Source organism: Gossypium hirsutum, chromosome A02, assembly GCF_007990345.1.
Source record: "Gossypium hirsutum isolate 1008001.06 chromosome A02, Gossypium_hirsutum_v2.1, whole genome shotgun sequence".
Classification (NCBI taxonomy): Eukaryota; Viridiplantae; Streptophyta; class Magnoliopsida; order Malvales; family Malvaceae; genus Gossypium; species Gossypium hirsutum.
In genome coordinates this window covers 9,313,853-9,324,241 of record NC_053425.1, presented here as the reverse complement: position 1 = coordinate 9,324,241, position 10,389 = coordinate 9,313,853, and positions in this window count along the sequence as shown.

Below are 10,389 nucleotides of genomic sequence, written 5' to 3'. Positions count from 1 at the left end.
GCCATAGGTTCAAGTTCAAATTTATAAAGTACCAAAAACAGTCGATAGGGTGATAGACTTTCCTAATGATCCCTGAGCTCGTAACTAGTCTCCAAAATCTATAAAACAGAGGCAAACATAAACACACACAGTAAGCTATCATAGCTTAGTAAGTCATACTCAGTAAGTCATAAGCAAATAAATAACTCAATGACAATATTAACTCAATTTAACCAAACCAATTCATGCTATCATAATCACATTTAATTTCAAGCTTACAATTTCATATACAACATATACTTTCATATATAAATTTTACCCTGGCTGATTATACATATATCTATTATCAAAGTAACATTCAATTTCAAAACCATAGTACCATTATATAACCGGATATATATACACTCATAAGCATATACTCTTAAACTAAACTTGTAACGCCCAAAATTTTGGGCCTAGAAGTATTAGGTATTGAGTATGGGAACAATTAGGCAGCTACTCATAAATATTTAGTTGTGTAAGAATGTGACACAAAAATCTATCTGCTTTAGTGGTTAAGTGTCCTGGGAAGAGTTTGAGAAGGCTTGGGTTCAAGCTTGAGCAAGTGCAAAAAGTTTTGTTTTTTAAGGAATAAACATTGTCTCTAGGCAGTAGGCTTTTAAGTAAATAAGGGAAAAACATGATAGAAAAGAGCCTGCTGGCCCAGGGGATAAATGGCGTGTTACTAGTGTCTGAGGTCTGAACTTCGAGTACTGGTTTGAGCAATGGGGGCTTTATTTTGCTACCTATGCCGTAAGGGTAGTAGAGTTTGATCCAAATACTGTAGAGCTTTTGTGGAATTCGAATTGGTGGTTGAGGAGATTATGGTGGAGATATTTTAGGAGAGAATTAAGGGAGGAAAATGTGGAATTTGAAATATGGAAGAGTTGGTGCCGAAATGGTAAGCTAAGCCACTAAGAATTCAGCTTTGGTGGGTTGATTCTCTTTTGCAACTGATGTGAGCATTTTGGGGTCATTTTCTTTTCTTTGGGAGTCGAATTGTGCTTGGAGAATTTTGGGCAACGTTTATTCGGGTTTTCATTTTCACACTTTTTCCTTCTTTTTCATCTTTTGCTTTGGCCGATTCTTTCCCTTTCTCCCTCTCAATTCCTTTTCCCTTCCACCTTGTTACCTTGGCCGAATACCTCATCACCCCTCTCTATTTTCTTTTGTTTTCAGTTTTGAAAAGTGCTCTTTGACTCCTCTTCTCTTCTTTACTATTTCGGGTACCAACATCTCCCTCTTCTTACACTTTAATACTTGTGTTGTATACTTCTTCTCCTCTTTACCTCTACTTTTTTGGTTTTTGGGATATCTCTCCCTTATTGTTGTAGTGTTTCCTTCTGGCTGTCGAATCCTTGGCTTATAGCTAAACACCCTGCCTTTTCCACCATCTCTGTTTAGGCTCACAGGGTACAATTATTACATCTTGAGCCTCAGTTCAAGTGTAAGCATTTAGGGGTAGGTAGATCACTTCTGTCCCCTATTCTAAGTTTACACTATCGGTAAGTTACTATGAACTTGGTTCAATGACTTGCGAGTATGGTAATAGTAACAAGATGTGATTGGAATGCAGGTAGTCTTTAAGGGTTGTAAGCGAACTCTTGCAATGGTGTTAGTGTGATCGATCAAGACGAGTAGTAGGTAATCCCCTGAACAAGTATTGGCTCGGGTTCCTTTCAACTTGCTTGTTAGGTATTTAACTGAAGCTTCTGTTGTAATAGGTTGGAGTGCAGGTGGGCTAGTTCGCACGTTTTTGCAACCAGGTGTGTAACCATACTGTTATATAAACGTAGATCGACAAAAGCCAAAAAAGTATGACTATTGGCGCTACACGAGCATGCGCTCGCTCGTGTGGTAATCCGAACATGTAAAATGTGGATGTTTGACTGTAAGGGCTACCATGAGCGATTTCATAAGCTTAGGCCACCTTTGGGTATTGTTCAGCCGAAAAGGGCCGTGTAGGCCCACGGGCATGTGGGCCACACACGGGTAAACCACACAGACGTGTGGAGAAGATTTTGTGAGGCTGTATAGTTCACATGGCTAAGGCCATTTTTGGGCTTGTGGGCCATACGGGTGTACGGGCCCACATGGGCCCGTATTATGGGCCTTAGGCCCATTTTCACTATTTGACTGTTAAGGTTGCACGGGTCGCCTGAGACGACTGTGGACATACTATTGGGTCGGTAAGTGTATCTAGACCGGCTTTGTGGTAAAAATGACTATATTACCCCTGTGTGGTAAAATGGCTATTTTTCCCTTATATACTAAGATAACTGTTTTGCCCCTATGTGATGTATGTTTATATTTACCATGCTATTTGTAACTGTATTGAGTACATGTATAATGTTATGATATGACATGACACGCTGCATGATGCATTACATGGGGATGGGTTTATATATGATTGGAGGAAGTGTTTTGTACTGGTAACTCTGCTGCAAATCACTGATGGCTTTAAGCTATTATACTGGCAGCTCTACTGCAAATACTGTTTAGTGCTGCAGCCAATGCTATATTTTTTGTGTAGGGATGGGTGGGTTGATTTTATCCCCACATGGTGTGTACGGTTGGACGGAGATGGAGTGTAGAGGTTGGATGGGTAGAACTTGTATAATGTTTACTATTTCTGCACTATTTACTATTACTACAATGAGCCAAGGCCCAAACATATGACTATTTATATACTGAGATGGGATAAAGCCCAAACTAATATTGTCATTGTTACTGAAAAGGGCTTAGGCCCAGACTGTATTTGCTCATTGTATGTTTGACTATTTGTTTATTAAGGGATTACGCACTGAGTTTTCGTAAACTCACCCTTCTGCTTACTTCACAGGTAATCTTTAGGCGGATTGGTGCTGCGAAGGACTCGAAGTTGGCCACACAACAGCTTACGCTCCCATATTGGTCTTTTAATTATTAAGTAATTTAATTTGGGTATTTGGTTGTGTAATAAGGCCTCTTTGGATTTTATTTTTAGTTTGGGGATTTATATTTGTTTTGCTTTAGTACTGCTAACAGTAGGAAAAGCACGCAAGTTTTCAAAAAGATAAATGTTTTCAAAAATACCACGAATACGTAAACGGTTTTAAGAGCTACCACAAGAAAACAACATTTTACAAGTAAACGCTAGTACGTAGCTCTTTTAAAAAGCTTTCTCTACAAATGAGATTTTGAAATTAATAACGTTTTAAAGTAAATACTTTTGATAGCGACGCAAGTTTTAAAATCATATTTTAGATCACACAAAGAGGCTTAATAAAGATTTGGCTTTTCAAACGATACAAAAAACACTTCAATGTGACATTGCTGGATTCGGCCATAACGTCCAGGCCAGGTTTGGGGTGTTACATTTAGTGGTATCAGAGTCAGGTTGCAAAACTCGGCTGTAGATTTAGGTTTTTTTTAACTAGAAATTTTGAAAAAAAACCTGTTTCAAATGATTTAAAATACAGGGAAATGTTTTACTCAATGTGTGGTACATCGAATCTCCGGCGCCGATTCTATAAGTTCTCTCTGAAAACTATATTTTGAATTTGATTGAAACTGCCATAGGTAAGATTATTGAGACTATTGTAGGTGCTAGAATGTACTGAAATACTCTAATTAGGGTAAACTAGAAATTGTAGTAACCGATAGACACCGATAGACACTTCGTTGTGCGAAAATAAAATTCTATACTTTTGATACTGTCTCCATAAAATATCTATTAATAAACAATTGGAACTGTAAACTGATCTATAGACAACTGTTAATTCAGATAAAACGCGACCATCTGGTGATATGCCTAATCCGGATGCGAGGATTGCATTGACGCATTGTCCCAGTTAATCTATCGACTGTACTGGAATCACTTAAGATAAGGTGATAAAGTTTTGGAACTAAAAAGCGCAGCAGGAGTGTAGTGGTGTAGTCTGTGTGATGCGACTGATCTGTTAGTTGGAAATTTTGGGGACGAAATTTCTTTAAAGAGGGGTGAATTGTAACGCCCCAAATTTTAGGCCTAGAAATATTAGGTCTTAAGTATGGGAACAATCAGGAAGCTGCTCATAAACATTTAGTTGTGTAAGAATGTGACACAAAAATCTGTCTGCTTCAGTGGTTAAGTGTCTTGGGAAGAGTTTGAGAAGTCTTGGGTTCAAGCCTAAGCAAGTGCAAAAAGTTTTGTTTTTTAAGGAATAAGCATTGTCTCTAAGCAGTAGGCTTTTAAGTAAATAAGGGAAAAACATGATAGAAAAGAGCCTGCTGGCCCAGAGGATAAGTGGCGTGTTGCTAGTGCCTGAAGTATGAAGTTTGAGTCCCAGTTTGCGCAATGAGGGTTTTATTTTGCTTCCTATGCCATGAGGATAGTAGAGTTTGACCGAAATACTGCAGAGTTGTTGTGGAATTTGAATTGGTGGTTAAGGAGATTATGGTGGAGAGATTTTAGGAGAGAATTAAGGGTGGAAAATGTGGAATTTGAAATGTGGAAAGGCTGATGCCGAAATGGTAAGCTAAGCCACTCAGAATTCGGCTTTGGTGGGTTGATTCTCCTTTTCAACTGAAGTGAGTATTTTGGGGTCATTTTCTTTTCTTTGGGAGCCGAATTGTGCTTGGAGAATTTTAGGAAATGTTTATTCGGGTTTGCATTTTCACACTTTTTCCCTCTTTTTCATCTTTTGCTTTGGCCGATTCTCTCCCCTTCTCCCTCTTAATTCTTTTTCCCTTCCACCTTGTTACCTTGGTCGAATACCTCATCACCCCTCTCTATTTTCTTTTGTTTTTAGTTTTGGCAAGTGCTCTTTGACTCCTCTTCTCTTCTCTACTCTTTCAGGTATCGACATCTCCCTCTTCTTAGGTATCGACATCTCCCTCTTCTTACACTTTAATACTTGTGTTGTATACTTCTTCTCCTCTTTGCCTCTACTCTTTTGGTTTTTGGGATATTTCTCCCTTGATGTTGTGGTGTTCCGTTTTGGCTGTCGAATCTTTGGCTTATAGCTGAACACCCTGCCTTTTTCGCCATCTCTGTTTAGGCTCACGGGGTGCGATTATTACATCTTGAGCCTCGGTTCAAGTGTGAGCATTTGGGGGTAGGCAGATCACTTCTATCCCCTATTCTAAGTTTACACTCTCGGTAAGTTACTATGAACTTGGTTCAATGACTTGCGAGTATGGTAATAGTAACAAGATGTGATTGGATTGCAGGTAGTCTTTAAGGGTTGTAAGTGAACTCTTGCAATGGTGTTAGTATGATCGATCAAGACGAGTAGTAGGTAATCCCCTGAACAAGTATTGGCTCGAGTTCCTTTCAACTCACTTGTTAGGTATTTAACTGAAGCTTCTATTGTAATAGGTTGGAGTGCAGGTGGGCTAGTTCACACGTTTTTGCAACCAGGTGTGTAACCACACTGTTATATAAACGTAAATCAACAAAATCCGAAAAAGTATGACTATTGGCGCTACACAAGCGTGCGCTCAATCGTGTAGTAATCCGAACGTGTAAAAAGTGGGCGTTTGACTGTAGGGGCCACCATGAGTGATTTCATGGGCTTAGGCCGTCTTTGGGTATTGTTGGGCCTAAAAGGGCCGTGTGGCCCCATGGGTATGTGGGCCCTACACGGGTAAACCACACGGATGTGTGGAGAAGATTGAGCGAGGCTGTGTAGTTCACATGGCTAAGGCCATTTTTGGGCTTGTGGGCCATAAGGGCATGTAAGCCCACATAGGACCGCATTATGGGCCTTGGGCCCATTTTTATTATTTGACTGTTAAGGTTGTATGTGACGCCCGAGAAGACTGTGGACCTACTGTTGGGTCGATAATTTTACCTAGACCCACTTTATGGTAAAATGACTGTATTGCCCCTGTGTGGTAAAATGACTATTTTGCCCTTATATGCTAAGATGATTGTTTTGCCCATATGTGATGTATGTTTATATTTACCATGCTATTTGTAACTGTATTGAGTACATGTATAATCTTATGATATGACATGACACGTTGCATGATGCATTGCATGGGGATGGGTTTATATATGATTGGAGAAAGTGTATTGTACTGGCAGCTCTGCTGCAAATCATTGATGACTTTAAGCCTATTATCTGGCAGCTCTGTGGCAAATACTATTTAGTGCCGCAACCGGTGCTATATTTTTGGTGTTTAGGGATGGGTGGGTTGATTTTATCCCTACATGGTGTGTAAGGCTAGACGGAGATGGAGTGTAGAGGTTGGATGGGTAGGACTTGCATACTGTTTACTGTTGCTGTACTGTTTACTGTTACTGCAATGGGCCAAGGCCCAAACATATGACTATTTATGTACTGAGATGGGATAAATCCCAAACTGATATTATCATTGTTACTGAAAAGGGCTTAGGGCCAGACTGTATTTGTTGTTTATTAAGGAATTACACACTGAGTTTTCGTAAACTCACCCTTCTGCTTAATGCGCAGGTAATCCTTAGGTGGATCAGTGCTACAAGGGACTCGAAGGTGGCCACACAATAACTTACGCTCCTATATTGGTCTTTTAATTTATAAGCAATTTAATTTGGGTATTTGGTTATGTAATAAGGCCTCTCTGGACTTTATTTTTAATTTTGGGATTTATATTTGTTTTGCTTTAATACTGCTAGCAGTAGGAAAAACACGCGAGTTTTCAAAAATATCTCTCTTTTATTTATTTTCCCAAGTCTCCTATCCCTCTTATTTGTATTCCTTAGTTTTTTCTATGGTGTAAATCACTATACATATATACTACCATGTACATGGTTGGGCAGCTTCTTCTTCTTCTTTATTTTAAAATTGGGAATGACTTATTCAAACTTTAATTTTAAATGATGGAGTATTACAATATTATTTTTTTTCAAAATCATATCTATCATATGAATGTATTAAAATTTAATCATCTATTTAATCAATAAATTTTTTGAGAAAAAATCAAAATTTACCCTTCATTTAAATAAAAATTTACACAGTGATTAATATTAATGGTTGGAGATTATCATTATTGAATATAAAATCTATAGGTTTCTGTAATGTTCATGATATTGTATTTTAATTATTTTATATCATCCTTGGAATTATTAGGTCAAATATACCATTAAAGTCATAGTTGAAGTGATAAAGTCGTTGTTTGTTAGCAAACACAAACTGGTTGAGTTTGTGTCACTTGTAGGGAGGGATTTCAAAATATTTTTATCTATAACATCGCCTATCCCCTCCAAAATTTGAGATGATAAAAAAATTTATTTTTATCATAATCTTAACAAAATAGCATATGGCTTATTACATATTCTACAAAAGATAAGCATCAATTATCTCATAACTACATTGACATATGGTTTATTAGTTTATTTGGATGAAAACTTGAAATTAACAAGCACAATGACATTTATGGTGACCATCCGACATTAGTTTACAAACACCTCCTCTCTCACAATCAGCAATGCAGTAATTCCAACATTTTCCATCTTTGTCAGGGTTATCATCTTCTCCAGGAATACATTTCCCAAGTTCAGGATGGTTATTGCAACATTTTGATTTTGCATCTGATTTAGCCACCGACTCGCCTCCTTCTACATCTATAGATATTAAAATTTAAACAACCACATTAGTTATTATTCCGAAATCAATCTTCATTTTTAATTATGTTTCGTTAAAATAGCAAAGTCCCAATCTAAAGGTAGTTTGATTATATATAAGTATTAAGTTATATACTTAGTATTAAAGATTATTTTCTAAACCTAATATTTATTTAACATTTAAATAATTCTTTAAATATTTAAGATCTCGTTTAAATGAATCAAATTGAAAACTAAAGATCTAAAAATTTTGACTTATATAGTATTATTTATTAACATCACCGTATTTTAAATACATTATCTAGGATGAATCATAAATTAAAAGCACACAATTTGAAATAAATTTAAAAGTACTAATTTAGTCTATCCAAGACCCAAATTATTAATGAATGTAGAGAAAAAAGTATATTTTATAATATATATCGAAGGTATAAGCAAAGAAAGTTATATACACTTACACATGGGCCCTACACCATTGATATCATTGTAGAATGGTGAATTTTGATAAGTTATTGGACTATCAATGTGTATTTGCGTATAAGCCATCATTGAAGTCAAGTAAATCATCAACATTAAGAAATGAAAATAAAAGTTTAAGGATAGCCATTGTTAGGGTAAACTGAAATGTTAAATTAAGATTTTCGTAAAATAAAAGATAAAAAAACCTATCCCCAATAACAATGTATAAATAGGTTAAGTTGAGATAAAGCGGAAGTTAATATAAGACATTTAATTCACCAATTAAGATTTTGTCAAGTATAACGAAAAATTTAAAGAAAAACAAGTGTACTTTATAATAATATAAAAAAAGTGTACTTAATGATTTATAAAAATACAAGATACCAATAAGGGATGAAACATCATGTTAATACCTCTGTCAACCATTTTGCATCGGGATTGATAAAATACATGGAATTTAAATTTATTGATGTTATTTTACTTATTATATTTTTTGATAAAATTGCATGAACAATTTTTTCTTTGTTTGAAGTTGTATGGACAAAATTTTGAATTCATGTAAAAAAATTTTAAATTCAGTGGTGATAAAATCATAAGATAATGCCAAATAAATAAACAATTGATCGAAATGAGATGGATTATAGGTTTAATTGTTTTAAAAAAATAGATGAATACGATTTTTCATAAGTAATCATTATTATTTTTGGTAAGTAAATAATTACAATTTAGTTGGTCAAAAATAACCAAAAATTTAATTAATTAGTAAAAAGATTTAACAATTGAAAACATAAACATAATTAATTTAGACATAAATGAAATAAAAATAGTTGGACATAAAACCAAAAATTTAAGAACAATTAATTAAAATTTATAAATATAATTTATTAAAACAACAAGATAATTACATTAAGCAAAACTTAAAGAACAATTAATTAAAATTGAAATATGTTGGAGTTTAAAACATAATTAAAATTAATTTGGGCATAAATGAAAACAATTTAATTGTTTGTAAAAGCAAAATTCAAATAACAATAAATTAGAATATAATGATGAAACATAGATAATAATATAATTAAATATCACAAAGTGTTCAGTATACTAGTAAGGCACTTTATAATCTCAAAGGGAGAAAGTAGATTTAGATCTTGGAAACGATGTAGCTGGGAGTGGCAACCTGAACATGGACCATAATAGAATGAACACTTTGCAACAGACACTTGATTGAGGAAAAGAACTTCAATCTTGAAGAATGTTCAAAAGATAGAGTAGTGCAAGCAATCTAATGTCTACTGCCAAATTCATTGCACCATATGTTAAGACCATTGTCGTAGAGTTCTATGCTCACTTGAAGAATGATGCTACTAATAAAGAGTCCAAGACTTATATAAAGGTCTCTGTGAGAGGAGTGTATATTGACTTTAATTCCTCTCTCCTATGTGATTTCCTCGCCATTTTTGAGCAGGAAGATGAGCTTGTTACTAGTTGGGACAAAAATTTTATAGTCCTAACTAGAGGAGTTTGAATAGGGATGGAAAAAGCCCAAAACTAACAGGTTTCGAGCCGATCCGATCCAACATGGTAGTGTTTTTTATTAAAAAAATTGCGTTTCCAGTAAAGTTTGTTTTAGAAAATGGTCGGTGGGCAGGTCGAGATAAGGTTTAGCATGAAATTTGCCTGCCTTGTGATATTTACAAAGTTTCCCTTGTGTTTATTTAATATTAATTTGGTTAAAAATTATAAAAATTTATCACTACAAGCAGCATTTTGACTTCCTTTATTACCATTTTACACTAGTATCTTTTTCTCTATTATTTATTTATTTTCCCAAGTCTACTGTTCCTCTTATTTTCATTCTTTAGTTTTTCTATGGTGTAAATCCCTATACATATATACTACCATGAACACAGTTGAGCTTCTTCTTCTTCTTCTTCTTTTTCTTCAAAATTCAAAATTTACCCTTCATTTAAATAATAATTTAATATCATCCTTGGAATTATTAGGTCAAATATACCATTGAATTCATAGTTAAAGTGATAAAGTCGTTGTTTGTTAGAAAACACAAATTGTTTGAGTTTGTGTCACTTATAGGGCGGGATTCCAAAACATTTTTATATCTAACATTGCCTATCCCCTCCTAAATTTGAAATGATAAAAAAAAAACTTATTTTTATTATAATCTTTAACATTACATCCGTATACAACTATAAGGCCAAATATATTTCTCATATTAGCACATGTATACATCAACTTCATATATCTTTTTTCATCACATATCAGGAAATCAATTCATCCTGTTTTCAAATAGGTAACCAACTATCACGTACCTGATCGTTTTAGCTTGT